This window comes from Thalassophryne amazonica, chromosome 14 (genome assembly GCF_902500255.1).
Source record: "Thalassophryne amazonica chromosome 14, fThaAma1.1, whole genome shotgun sequence".
In the NCBI taxonomy this organism is placed as follows: Eukaryota; Metazoa; Chordata; class Actinopteri; order Batrachoidiformes; family Batrachoididae; genus Thalassophryne; species Thalassophryne amazonica.
The window spans coordinates 6,954,580-6,967,173 of record NC_047116.1 but is presented as its reverse complement, the minus strand read 5'-3'; positions in this window follow the sequence as shown (position 1 = coordinate 6,967,173).

Below are 12,594 nucleotides of genomic sequence, written 5' to 3'. Positions count from 1 at the left end.
TACAAATCATATTAAACAACACTGCAAGTATATAGACATAAATATATTTAAACATTTTTGTTTCCGCATGTGAACGCAGCTTAATGAAAAGAACTTATGGCGTTGAGTTATAGTCTCAGTATATTGATATTATATTGCGGCATAACGACTTTAAAATAGACATTTATTTTACATAATTGCATTAAGGCTCTTGTACAGTTCATTTTAGTATTGGAGAATTTGTTTTTGTAGTTGGTGCAGTTGATGGTGAAGCACTGGCTGCCTTTTTCCCTCATTTCACTTCTGTTTAACTGGTGCCTTAATTGGCTCACGGCTGTCCACCCTTAGTAATGGCCACCGTGCGGCACGCCGCTATTCACGTGACGTCCATTCTAGGTCTCTATTTCCATGGTGGGTCACCCCTCTGAGTCTGGTCTGCTTGAGGTTTCTTCCTCATTATTATCAGAGGGAGTTTTTCCTTACCACTGTCGTCTGTGTGTTTGCTCTGGGGGTTGGTAAGGTTAGACCTTACTCATGTGAAGCATTTGAGGTAACTTTGTTGTGATTTGGTCCTATGCAAATAAAATAAATTGAATTGATAGAAGCACGCTAGGGACAAAACCAAACCAGTTGATTTCAATAGACAATCATACAGCTCGAGTGTGTTTTCACCGAGCGGCCAGTCACAGAAGTACGAATTCTCACCTTTGGATTGGCCACTTTGCCGGAAGTGACATGGCACTGACCTTGAGAATTAATGTCCCTTGATTTGATGCTGTCAAATGCATCTAAAGCACAGAGAGTGGAACTGTCCACTATTCTCATGACGATGAATTTTTCATGAACATGAAGAATGTGAATGAGTATATGTACAAACTTTGAACCTCAACTGTCAAACATACAATTAAGGGCAACAAAAAGTTGCCAGTTTAGGGTTTCACAGCCATGCTGATGTTTAATGACGTAGCCATCATGCCTTCTGGCTCACTTCCGGACATTTTAAACACGACGGAGCTCTGATCTAGCCACCACTAAATGCAAACATCATGAAGTCAAACCACAGACTATGGAGCACACCGAATGCATCTAACGTGTTCAACACAAGTGAAGGAGTTAAAATAATCGAAAGATGCGTTCAATGCAGTGGCGCCAGCAAAAAAAATTCTAAGGGTGGCTAGTGGGGGCTAGGCAAAATCTTAGGGTGGGATACCCGACCAAAAAAAAAAAAAAGAAAAATCAAAACAAAAAACTATTTGATATACTGAATTTACAGTATATTCATATATTTAAACACTGATTTTTTATTATTGCAATCACACTTTAATTACATTAAGTTAATATATTTGGGTTATTCAACTATTCATGGTGGATCATTGTGCTGTTTCTTATTCTTATATTATATATTATTATTGTTGTTGTTGTTGATGATGTTGCTGTTGCTCTTGTTTTAACACCGTTTTCACATTATTAACTGTTGTGATTTAAAATATATTCCCTAAATCCACACAAATCCAATGCGCCCTCATGTGGTGGCTGAGGGGTGGCTCAGGGTAATCTGGTGGTGGCTGTAGCCACCCCCAGCCACCACATGGGGGCGCCAATGGTTCAATGTGAAAGACCCTTAAATCCAAAAACAGCATCAGCAACATGACAACAATTTGAATATTTCAATGCGACATCATTTTTATTTTTTAAAACAAAAGAATAGTAACAGAGTGCTTTGAATAATGTGCTGGTATCATTTTTTTGAGGTGATACTGCTTTTAAAAGTATATAACAGGGTTTGGTGACCTTTTGTCAACAAGAACTCACGCAATGAATGACATCTTTATTTGATAAACGTAAAACAACATAGTCAAGTTCAAAGATACAAAAAAGGTCGCTGCTGCACTTCTAGAAACTTTATTTCACATATGGATATTAAAGTGTTTCATGCACACATAAAATCTGAAGAGTAGAAACAGAAGTAAAAACTAAAATCTAAATTTGACCACATTTTATCAAGTCAACAGAAATGGGCCATTTAGAATTTCTTACGTACCAACAGTGTTGCTGTAGAAATTAATTAAATTTTGTTCTTCGCCAACACACACAGGCCGAGTACATAACCTCAAAACTAACCCAATTGTGTCTCCACTGGAAGTTAGTTATTTTGTAATTAACCATGAAGTGTAAAAAGATACATGACTGTTTAAAGAATTAGATACTTTAGTGAGCAGTAGAGTGTTATTGATCATATCTCTCCGTAACTCAAATATCAATGTGTATCTCAATCAAAGTTTAAAGGACATGTTTAATAATAAAAACAAAACAACAACAGTAAACCCCGTGTACACCGCCAACCCGTTCACATTTCTAACCGTTTTTCCCCACTCGGCGACACACCCGCCGAGGATCAAACTCTGGTTATTGGCGACTCTGTTTTGAGAAATGTGAAGTTAGTGACACCAGCAACCATAGTCAATTGTCTTCCGGGGGCCAGAGCAGGCGACATTGAAGGAAATTTGAAACTGCTGGCTAAGGCTAAGCGTAAATTTGGTAAGATTGTAATTCACGTCGGCAGTAATGACACCCGGTTACGCCAATCGGAGGTCACTAAAATTAACATTGAATCGGTGTGTAACTTTGCAAAAACAATGTCGGACTCTGTAGTTTTCTCTGGGCCCCTCCCCAATCGGACCGGGAGTGACATGTTTAGCCGCATGTTCTCCTTGAATTGCTGTCTGTCTGAGTGGTGTCCAAAAAATGAGGTGGGCTTCATAGATAATTGGCAAAGCTTCTGGGGAAAACCTGGTCTTGTTAGGAGAGACGGCATCCATCCCACTTTGGATGGAGCAGCTCTCATTTCTAGAAATCTGGCCAATTTTCTTAAATCCTCCAAACTGTGACTATCCAGGGTTGGGACCAGGAAGCAGAGTTGTAGTCTTACACACCTCTCTGCAGCTTCTCTCCCCCTGCCATCCCCTCATTACCCCATCCCCGTAGAGACGGTGCCTGCTCCCAGACCACCAATAACCAGCAAAAATCTATTTAAGCATAAAAATTCAAAAAGAAAAAATAATATAGCACCTTCAACTGCACCACAGACTAAAACAGTTAAATGTGGTCTATTAAACATTAGGTCTCTCTCTTCTAAGTCCCTGTTAGTAAATGATATAATAATTGATCAACATATTGATTTATTCTGCCTTACAGAAACCTGGTTACAGCAGGATGAATATGTTAGTTTAAATGAGTCAACACCCCCGAGTCACACTAACTGCCAGAACGCTCGTAGCACGGGCCGAGGCGGAGGATTAGCAGCAATCTTCCATTCCAGCTTATTAATTAATCAAAAACAAAATAGAGTATCTCGTCAATAGTTTTACATCCTCATTGAAGACAACTTTGGATGCTGTAGCTCCTCTGAAAAAGAGAGCTTTAAATCAGAAGTGCCTGACTCCGTGGTATAACTCACAAACTCGCAGCTTAAAGCAGATAACCCATACGTTGGAGAGGAAATGGCGTCTCACTAATTTAGAAGATCTTCACTTAGCCTGGAAAAAGAGTCTGTTGCTCTATAAAAAAGCCCTCTGTAAAGCTAGGACATCTTACTACTCATCACTAATTGAAGAAAATAAGAACAACCCCAGGTTTCTTTTCAGCACTGTAGCCAGGCTGACAAAGAGTCAGAGCTCTATTGAGCCGAGTATTCCTTTAACTTTAACTAGTAATGACTTCATGACTTTCTTTGCTAATAAAATTTTAACTATTAGAGAAAAAATTACTCATAACCATCTCAAAGACGTATCGTTATCTTTGGCTGCTTTCAGTGATGCCGGTATTTGGTTAGACTCTTTCTCTCCGATTGTTCTGAGTTATTTTCATTAGTTACTTCATCCAAACCATCAACATGTCTATTAGACCCCATTCCTACCAGACTGCTCAAGGAAGCCCTACCATTATTTAATGCTTCGATCTTAAATATGATCAATCTATCTTTATTAGTTGGCTATGTACCACAGGCTTTTAAGGTGGCAGTAATTAAACCATTACTTAAAAAGCCATCACTTGACCCAGCTATCTTAGCTAATTATAGGCCAATCTCCAACCTTCCTTTTCTCTCAAAAATTCTTGAAAGGGTAGTTGTAAAACAGCTAACTGATCATCTGCAGAGGAATGGTCTATTTGAAGAGTTTCATTCAGGTTTTAGAATTCATCATAGTACAGAAACAGCATTAGTGAAGGTTACAAATGATCTTCTTATGGCCTCAGACAGTGGACTCATCTCTGTGCTTGTTCTGTTAGACCTCAGTGCTGCTTTTGATACTGTTGACCATAAAATTTTATTACAGAGATTAGAGCATGCCATAGGTATTAAAGGCAATGCGCTGCAGTGGTTTGAATCATATTTATCTAATAGATTACAATTTGTTCATGTAAATGGGGAATCTTCTTCACAGACTAAGGTTAATTATGGAGTTCCACAAGGTTCTGTGCTAGGACCAATTTTATTCACTTTATACATGCTTCCCTTAGGCAGTATTATTAGACAGCATTGCTTAAATTTTCATTGTTACGCAGATGATACCCAGCTTTATCTATCCATGAAGCCAGAGGACACACACCAATTAGCTAAACTGCAGGATTGTCTTACAGACATAAAGACATGGATGACCTCTAATTTCCTGCTTTTAAACTCAGATAAAACTGAAGTTATTGTACTTGGCCTCACAAAACTTAGAAACATGGTGTCTAACCAGATCCTTACTCTGGATGGCATTACCCTGACCTCTAGTAATACTGTGAGAAATCTTGGAGTCATTTTTGATCAGGATATGTCATTCAATGCGCATATTAAACAAATATGTAAGACTGCTTTTTTGCATTTACGCAATATCTCTAAAATTAGAAAGGTCTTGTCTCAGAGTGATGCTGAAAAACTAATTCATGCATTTATTTCCTCTAGGCTGGACTATTGTAATTCATTATTATCAGGTTGTCCTAAAAGTTCCTTGAAAAGCCTTCAGTTAATTCAAAATGCTGCAGCTAGAGTACTGACAGGGACTAGAAGGAGAGAGCATATCTCACCCATATTGGCCTCTCTTCATTGACTTCCTGTTAATTCTAGAATAGAATTTAAAATGCTTCTTCTTACTTATAAGGTTTTGAATAATCAGGTCCCATCTTATCTTAGGGACCTCATAGTACCATATCACCCAATAGAGCGCTTCGCTCTCAGACTGCAGGCTTACTTGTAGTTCCTAGGGTTTGTAAGAGTAGAATGGGAGGCAGAGCCTTCAGCTTTCAGGCTCCTCTCCTCTGGAACCAGCTCCCAATTCGGATCAGGGAGACAGACACCCCCTCTACTTTTAAGATTAGGCTTAAAACTTTCCATTTTGCTAAAGCTTATAGTTAGGGCTGGATCAGGTGACCCTGAACCATCCCTTAGTTATGCTGCTACTGCTGGGGGGTTCCCATGATGCACTGAGTGTTTCTTTCTCTTTTTGCTCTGTATGCACCACTCTGCATTTAATCATTAGTGATTGATCTCTGCTCTCTTCCACAGCATGTCTTTTTCCTGGTTCTCTCCCTCAGCCCCAACCAGTCCCAGCAGAAGACTGCCCCTCCCTGAGCCTGGTTGTGCTGGAGGTCTCTTCCTGTTAAAAGGGAGTTTTTCCTTCCCACTGTCGCCAAGTGCTTGCTCACAGGGGGTCGTTTTGACTGTTGGGGTTTTTCCATAATTATTGTATGGCCTTGCCTTACAATATAAAGCGCCTTGGGGCAACTGTCTGTTGTGATTTGGCGCTATATAAATAAAATTGAATTGATTTGGTTTTGATTTGGCACAGACCCATGCGCAAGTAGAGGCGAATCGAGATTTCTCGTTCTTTAACAGTGGTGTTAATGTTGGTTTGACATTCAGATTTTTGCATGCTGTACAAATTGTTGTTAAAGTGTCATGACACGGACCCACAACAGGGGGCGTTAATGAACGGACAATGGATAAGCCAAAAGTAACAATTTAATGTTGTGAATCGCACAACGACGTACAGACAATAACAATATGGTGACTGTCAATTATACACAAAGTGACGTGTGGGCAGGCTCGACGATAGAAGACGCCTGGCGAGAGAAGAGCCGGATCCCACACAGCTTCCACCACCAATGGAGCTGAAGAACACCGGAGCCGCCAAGCCCTGCGCCCCAGGTGGCCGCTGTCTTCAGCAGTCAGACCCAGTACTGCTGGCAGAGAACAGAGACAGTACTGATGAGTGTGAGTTCGCACACTCAGTAATTCCACAGTCTGTATTCAGTTAGGAGGTAAAACCTCCACCTCCAATCACACACTCGTGCAGCTCCTGTCTAACCACTTATCTGGTTGGGGTGTGAAGCGAAGCCGTCGCTGATCACACCAAACACCAATCCCACAGATAAGGCAACACCCACAGGAAAACGGCTGCAAAGAAGTTCAGACTATCAGTCAGTGTTAAGTACAGCAGAGAATGTTACCTGAATGGTAGCTGATTTCTCGGCGGGGAGGTGGAGTTGCAGTCCGGCCTTTATGGTGGTGGTGATGAGTAGTGGATGAGTGACAGCTGGTACGGATGATGAGTGACAGCTGTCACTCCCGGTCGCTCCGACGCCCTCTCGTGCTTGAAGCCCGCACTTCAAGCAGGGCGCCATCTTGTGGTGGTGGGCCAGCAGTACCTCCTCTTCAGCAGCCCACACAACACAAATTTGTTTGTTCCTTCAACAACTCAAGCAGTTCTGATGTTATGAACTTTCTGAAATACTCAAGAGGGGTAGGAAGATCATCTGGAAGTGTAACACTCTCTCCTTTGAATGTGCACTCAGGGACATCAAAAATTTTCTTTCTCCAAGAAAATTGTGTTTTTTTTTTTCTTGGACAGATGTATTCTGCTGCCCTGGGTCCATGTTTGGCTGTGGTACTTCATCTAAATCATTTGATTCACTAGTGTCTGGATCACTTGACCCACTTGACTTGTCATTCTCCAGCTCTTTGTTGCTGGGAGTGTAATCAGGGTCTTCAGGATCTTCATCTGAGCTACTTTCACATCTGTCAAAGTCACTGTCGTCTCCAGTGATGATCCGCAGTGCATCCTGTACACTGTACCGCCTTTGCTTATTCATACTACGAAATAATAATAATAAAAAAGCACTAAAACAGGACCAGCATAGGATAATAAAATACCATCTGTGTATTTGTCTATGTATTTACCAAGAAAATTGTTTGAGCTAAAGACAGGATACGGTTTTGGGACTGATATGCAAAACATGTGTCATAATACATTTTATTGTTAATCTATTTAACTTAACATTATTTTCTTTGTTTATATATATATATTGTGTAAATGTGCTTTCAAATAACCCACAGAAAAATACATTGATAGAAATTAACTGATTAAGCTTAATAATTTGAGCAACTCATTGCTATTTTTGTTATTGTGACAAAGATATCACATGGTATTTTCTGCAAGAATGTTGAGGCTGAAGGCCTGATGTTACATATGTCACAGCGATTTTTACAAAACGTATGTATCTATTTGTGTAAAGAATGCGATCAGAACAGCAAGCACAAAATGTGAATGTATATATATACATAGAGGGAAGGAGGTTATTTGCCAAAATCCCGTAATACATGACCCCATCCATCCTCCCTTCAATACGGTGCAGTCGTCCTGTCCCCTTTGCAGAAGAGCACCCCCAGAGTATGATGTTTCCACCCCCATGCTTCACGGTTGGGATGGTTTTCTTGGGGTTGTTCTCATCCTCTAAACATGGTAAGTGGAGTTGATTCCAAAAAGCTCTATTCTGGTCTCATTTCACCATATGACCTTCTCCCATGCCCACGTTGTGTGATGTCGTCACAAGATCTGAGAGTTTTTCTGACAATCCAGTACCATTATCAAAGGGTTCCAGCTGAGACCAAAGCTGCTCTTCTTCTCGAGATTAAAAAGTTTTTTTTTTGTTTCATGAAACTATTCTCGATACTACAACATATTTCCGTAAAAAAAAACAAAAACAAAAAACAACAACAACAAAAAACAAAACACTTGTTGCTCTGTTTAAAACATCTTTTCTCAATGAGTGGTCTGTGGAGTGCTGGTGGTCTGAGAGTGACGCCAAGTGGTTCATGAATATATCGGTAAAATATCACATTTTAAATTTATATGTTAGTGTTTCTCAAACTATTTAAGAATGTCTCCAGTTAACAGACTGTAGCATATATGTATTATGTTTATTATTAACTTAAATCCTATGTAAATCCAAAAACCTGAATTTGAATGGCCTGGTTTGTCTCGCTAGTCTGGAAGTTTTAGGTTGTAATTTGTAATGTTCTGTCAGAGTGGTAAACAGACCTGTTATTTTGAGATATTTGGCGAGTTAATTTTATTTTAACGCTGGTTAAAAGCCGTGCCTGACTCCGCCCTCTGTACTGATGTAACACCGCGTTCCACACATCACAATTGGAATCTTTCTGACCTTTATTTTGAAAAGCATTGTGTTGGGACAGTGATTGGACTGGGAAAGCCAGAATAAATCCATTTACGTACCCCAAATTGGCAGAGAACTGTCATGACTCCACCCACTGAAGTGAACTTTATGAAGTGTAAACGATCATCATCATCATCCACAAGAAGTAAATAGACACAAAAAAGTTTTGTGTCTGTAGAATGACGTTAAAAATTAAGTTGCCACTGTGTCCACTTATCTACCTGAAGTATGTACAGTTTATGAACATTAGTTAGAGTTTACTAATAAAGTAGCCAGAGAATTATTAACTAATTTATGAAAAATGATGCATCTGTACAAACATTTAATAAACATTTATAACATCCATTCAACCATACATCTTTGTGACATTTGCTGTGGGAATTGTAATTTTATTTCCCACAGCAAAATATTTTACCCTATTTAGGCTAGCTAGTTATAGCTGGAGGTTCCGTACTTCTGTAAAGTGGTATTCTGGGTTTTGACATTACCCATAATCCAAAGCAGTGCAGCACTACAGGATATGAATGCAAAATTGTTGTAAAAGTTTCACTCTGTGTTTCCCTTTAATGATTTGTGTGTATTTCACATTTTCAACATTAATATTAGGAGATCCTTCAGGACCATGGTGATTCTAAATTGACCAACGCTTCAGAAAACAAATGGCAACAGTCAATAACTTTTGGTCAGCGCCTTGTTTGCTTTAATTGTCCGGAAAGAACAACCAGGAATAAAAGAATGTTTAAATTTAACTTTGGATAGAGAGACTACATAATATTTTTAAAAAACATTATAGGGAACCAAAACATAGTGAAATAATAAATCAATAATAAGCATCATGGCTAGTTGCTGGTCTAGGTAGCTAGCAAAGGGGACGTTGGTGATGTCATTCTGACACTAAAAATATTTAATAGTTTGTCTGCCCCAAACGTTCAACAAACTCACTGTTTTGTTTCTACAAACAAATACTGGTGATCCTACACAAAATACAGTACTCAGAAAATAGAAGGTCTCCAACAAAGGCCATTTTTCATCCATGTAGCTGCCTGGACTCTGACGGTTTTGTAGAACACACAAGTACACTTGTATATCATCTTCTAATATACAACAACATTATGTTACAAATAGGAAAAGGTGGTTTCATACAAGCCATAAGAACATTTTTCATATCAAACAAACATAAATACATGAAATCTACACATGCTGTAGAGTTTATGTACAATAATATAAAAAATAAACAGACGACTGCATTCATGTAGCTTCTTAAAAATGAACATGGTCCCGCTTTTCAACACAACGCCGTACTCGTGGGTTATTGATGTTAAACATGAAATTATCGCCAACATATAGAATCTGTCAATAATCCAACCTGCTACATATTAAAAAAAATATGATTTCATCTCACAAGATACGTTTGTCATCAATATTTCACCATAAACACAAAGATACACCACCAGAGAATGAAATGTATCAGGGAGAATAATTTAGTTCTACAGTGTTACCACCAAACCCGGGTTTTCTTTTCCTTTTTGTGAGCATTTTATACAATTTAGGAACAATTTTATAAAAACTCTAAAAGTCCTGAAACATTATTTGGCTTACATTTCAGAACAATCAACACCCAGTGTACAAATTACTAAATTGTACAAACACGAGCCATACCTGTTTTTTCAAAACAGGTTTCGTATTGTGCAGCTTTATGAGCACGCATGACAAGAGCACTGCAAGTGTGGAAAACTAAAGAATGTGCAGCTTCTCCCAAATTAACATTTGGCACTCTTAAAATACAAACTCCCATTTATTTCTAATGTGTACACAAACTACTAATTTGTATGGTCAAACAACTGTAACTGACCTCTTAAATTTTAATGTGTGCATGAATTACTAATAATAATATTCAATGGTGTGTACACTTTAGTAATTGTTGCTCTTCAAGAAACATAATTTCGAATGTGTACACACAGTAATGTTTTTTATAGTCCAAATACTACTTTAACAATTAAATTACTCACTAAATTGAACAAATTACTGCCCTCATGTTACTAAAAAACTGAGTGTTTCACACAAATTAATAATTCCTCTTCAGTGACTAGCCGATGTTCAGGAGATACTAGCTGGTGCCAGGAAATGCATTAATTTGCTAAGATTTTTTTTTGTCTACCTGACAGTAGATGACAAATAATAAATAACTGATATGAAGAAATGGCGACATTGAGAACATAAATCGTAATAATAATACATCTTCCTGGAGAAGTGGAGGATCTCTGTGCTGTTGTGACGACGACATCTTTCAGAGAAGCCGGCAAGTTCATTGAAAAGTGCAGTCATACCGTGTCGACAGAGTCAAAGCCACTGTCCATGACACTCGATAGTGCTGTTAAAAACAGACGAGTCTGTGCCAACTGATTGAAAGACACCTTTATACAAATGGCCACGCTTTTAAAAGGCTGATTAAATAGTTATTTACAATTCATTTAAACCCTTTAACTGACTGAGCCCGCCGGATTCACACAGTTGCACCATGTTTAAGTGTCAGTGAATACCATTTTACCCGTTTATAAGCCATAGCCGGGTCTTATAGTGTTCAGAGTAAAAGTTTTACTTTGTATAACTCTGCAATGCCCGCCAACACTACTGTAAGGTTTACCACGCAGCACTTTACGAAGCATAAATTGAGTTGTTTTTTGTTTGTATGTTTCTTAAACTACTTTTTAGAGTATTTTCTGGAGTATAAGTCATTTTTTGTTTTCATTAGCTTGGCAGGCCCTGTGACTCATTGACAGGTGCAACTTATACACTCAACAAAAATATAAACGCAACACTTTTGGTTTTGCTCCCATTTTGTATGAGATGAACTCAAAGATCTAAAACTTTTTCCACATACACAATATCACCATTTCCCTCAAATATTGTTCACAAACCAGTCTAAATCTGTGATAGTGAGCACTTCTCCTTTGCTGAGATAATCCATCCCACCTCACAGATGTGCCATATCAAGATGCTGATTAGACACCATGATTAGTGCACAGGTGTGCCTCAGACTGTCCACAATAAAAGGCCACTCTGAAAGGTGCAGTTTTGTTTTACTGGGGGGGATACCAGTCAGTATCTGGTGTGACCACCATTTGCCTCATGCAGTGCAACACATCTCCTTCGCATAGAGTTGATCAGTTGTCAATTGTGGCCTGTGGAATGTTGGTCCACTCCTCTTCAATGGCTGTGCGAAGTTGCTGGATATTGGCAGGAACTGGTACACGCTGTCGTATACGCCGGTCCAGAGCATCCAAAACATGCTCAATGGGTGACATGTCCGGTGAGTATGCCGGCCATGCAAGAACTGGGACATTTTCAGCTTCCAAGAATTGTGTACAGATCCTTGCAACATGGGGTCGTGCAACATGAGGTGATGTTCTTGGATGTATGGCACAACAGTGGGCCTCAGGATCTCGTCACGGTATCTCTGTGCATTCAAAATGCCATCAATAAAATGCACCTGTTTCTTCATCCATAACAGACGCCTGCCCATACCATAACCCCACCGCCACCATGGGCCACTCGATCCACAACATTGACATCAAAAACTGCTCACCCACACGACGCCACACCACGCTGTCTGCCATCTGCCCTGGGCAGTGTGAACCGGGATTCATCCGTGAAGAGAACACCTCTCCAACGTGCCAAACGCCAGCGAATGTGAGCATTTGCCCATTCAAGTCAGTTACGACAACGAACTGGAGTCAGGTTGAGACCCCGATGAGGACGACGTGCATGCAGATGAGCTTCCCTGAGACGGTTTCTGACAGTTTGTGCAGAAATTCTTTGGTTATGCAAACCGATTGTTTCAGCAGCTGTCCGAGTGGCTGGTCTCAGACGATCTTGGAGGTGAACATGCTGGATGTGGAGGTCCTGGGCTGGTGTGGTTACACGTGGCATGTGGTTGTGAGGCTGGTTGGATGTACTGCCAAATTCTCTGAAACGCCTTTGGAGATGGCTTATGGTAGAGAAATTAACATTCAATACACGAGCAACAGCTCTGGTTGACATTCCTGCTGTCACATGCCAATTGCACGCTCCCCTCAAACTTGCAACATCTGTGACATTGTGCTGTGTGATAAAACT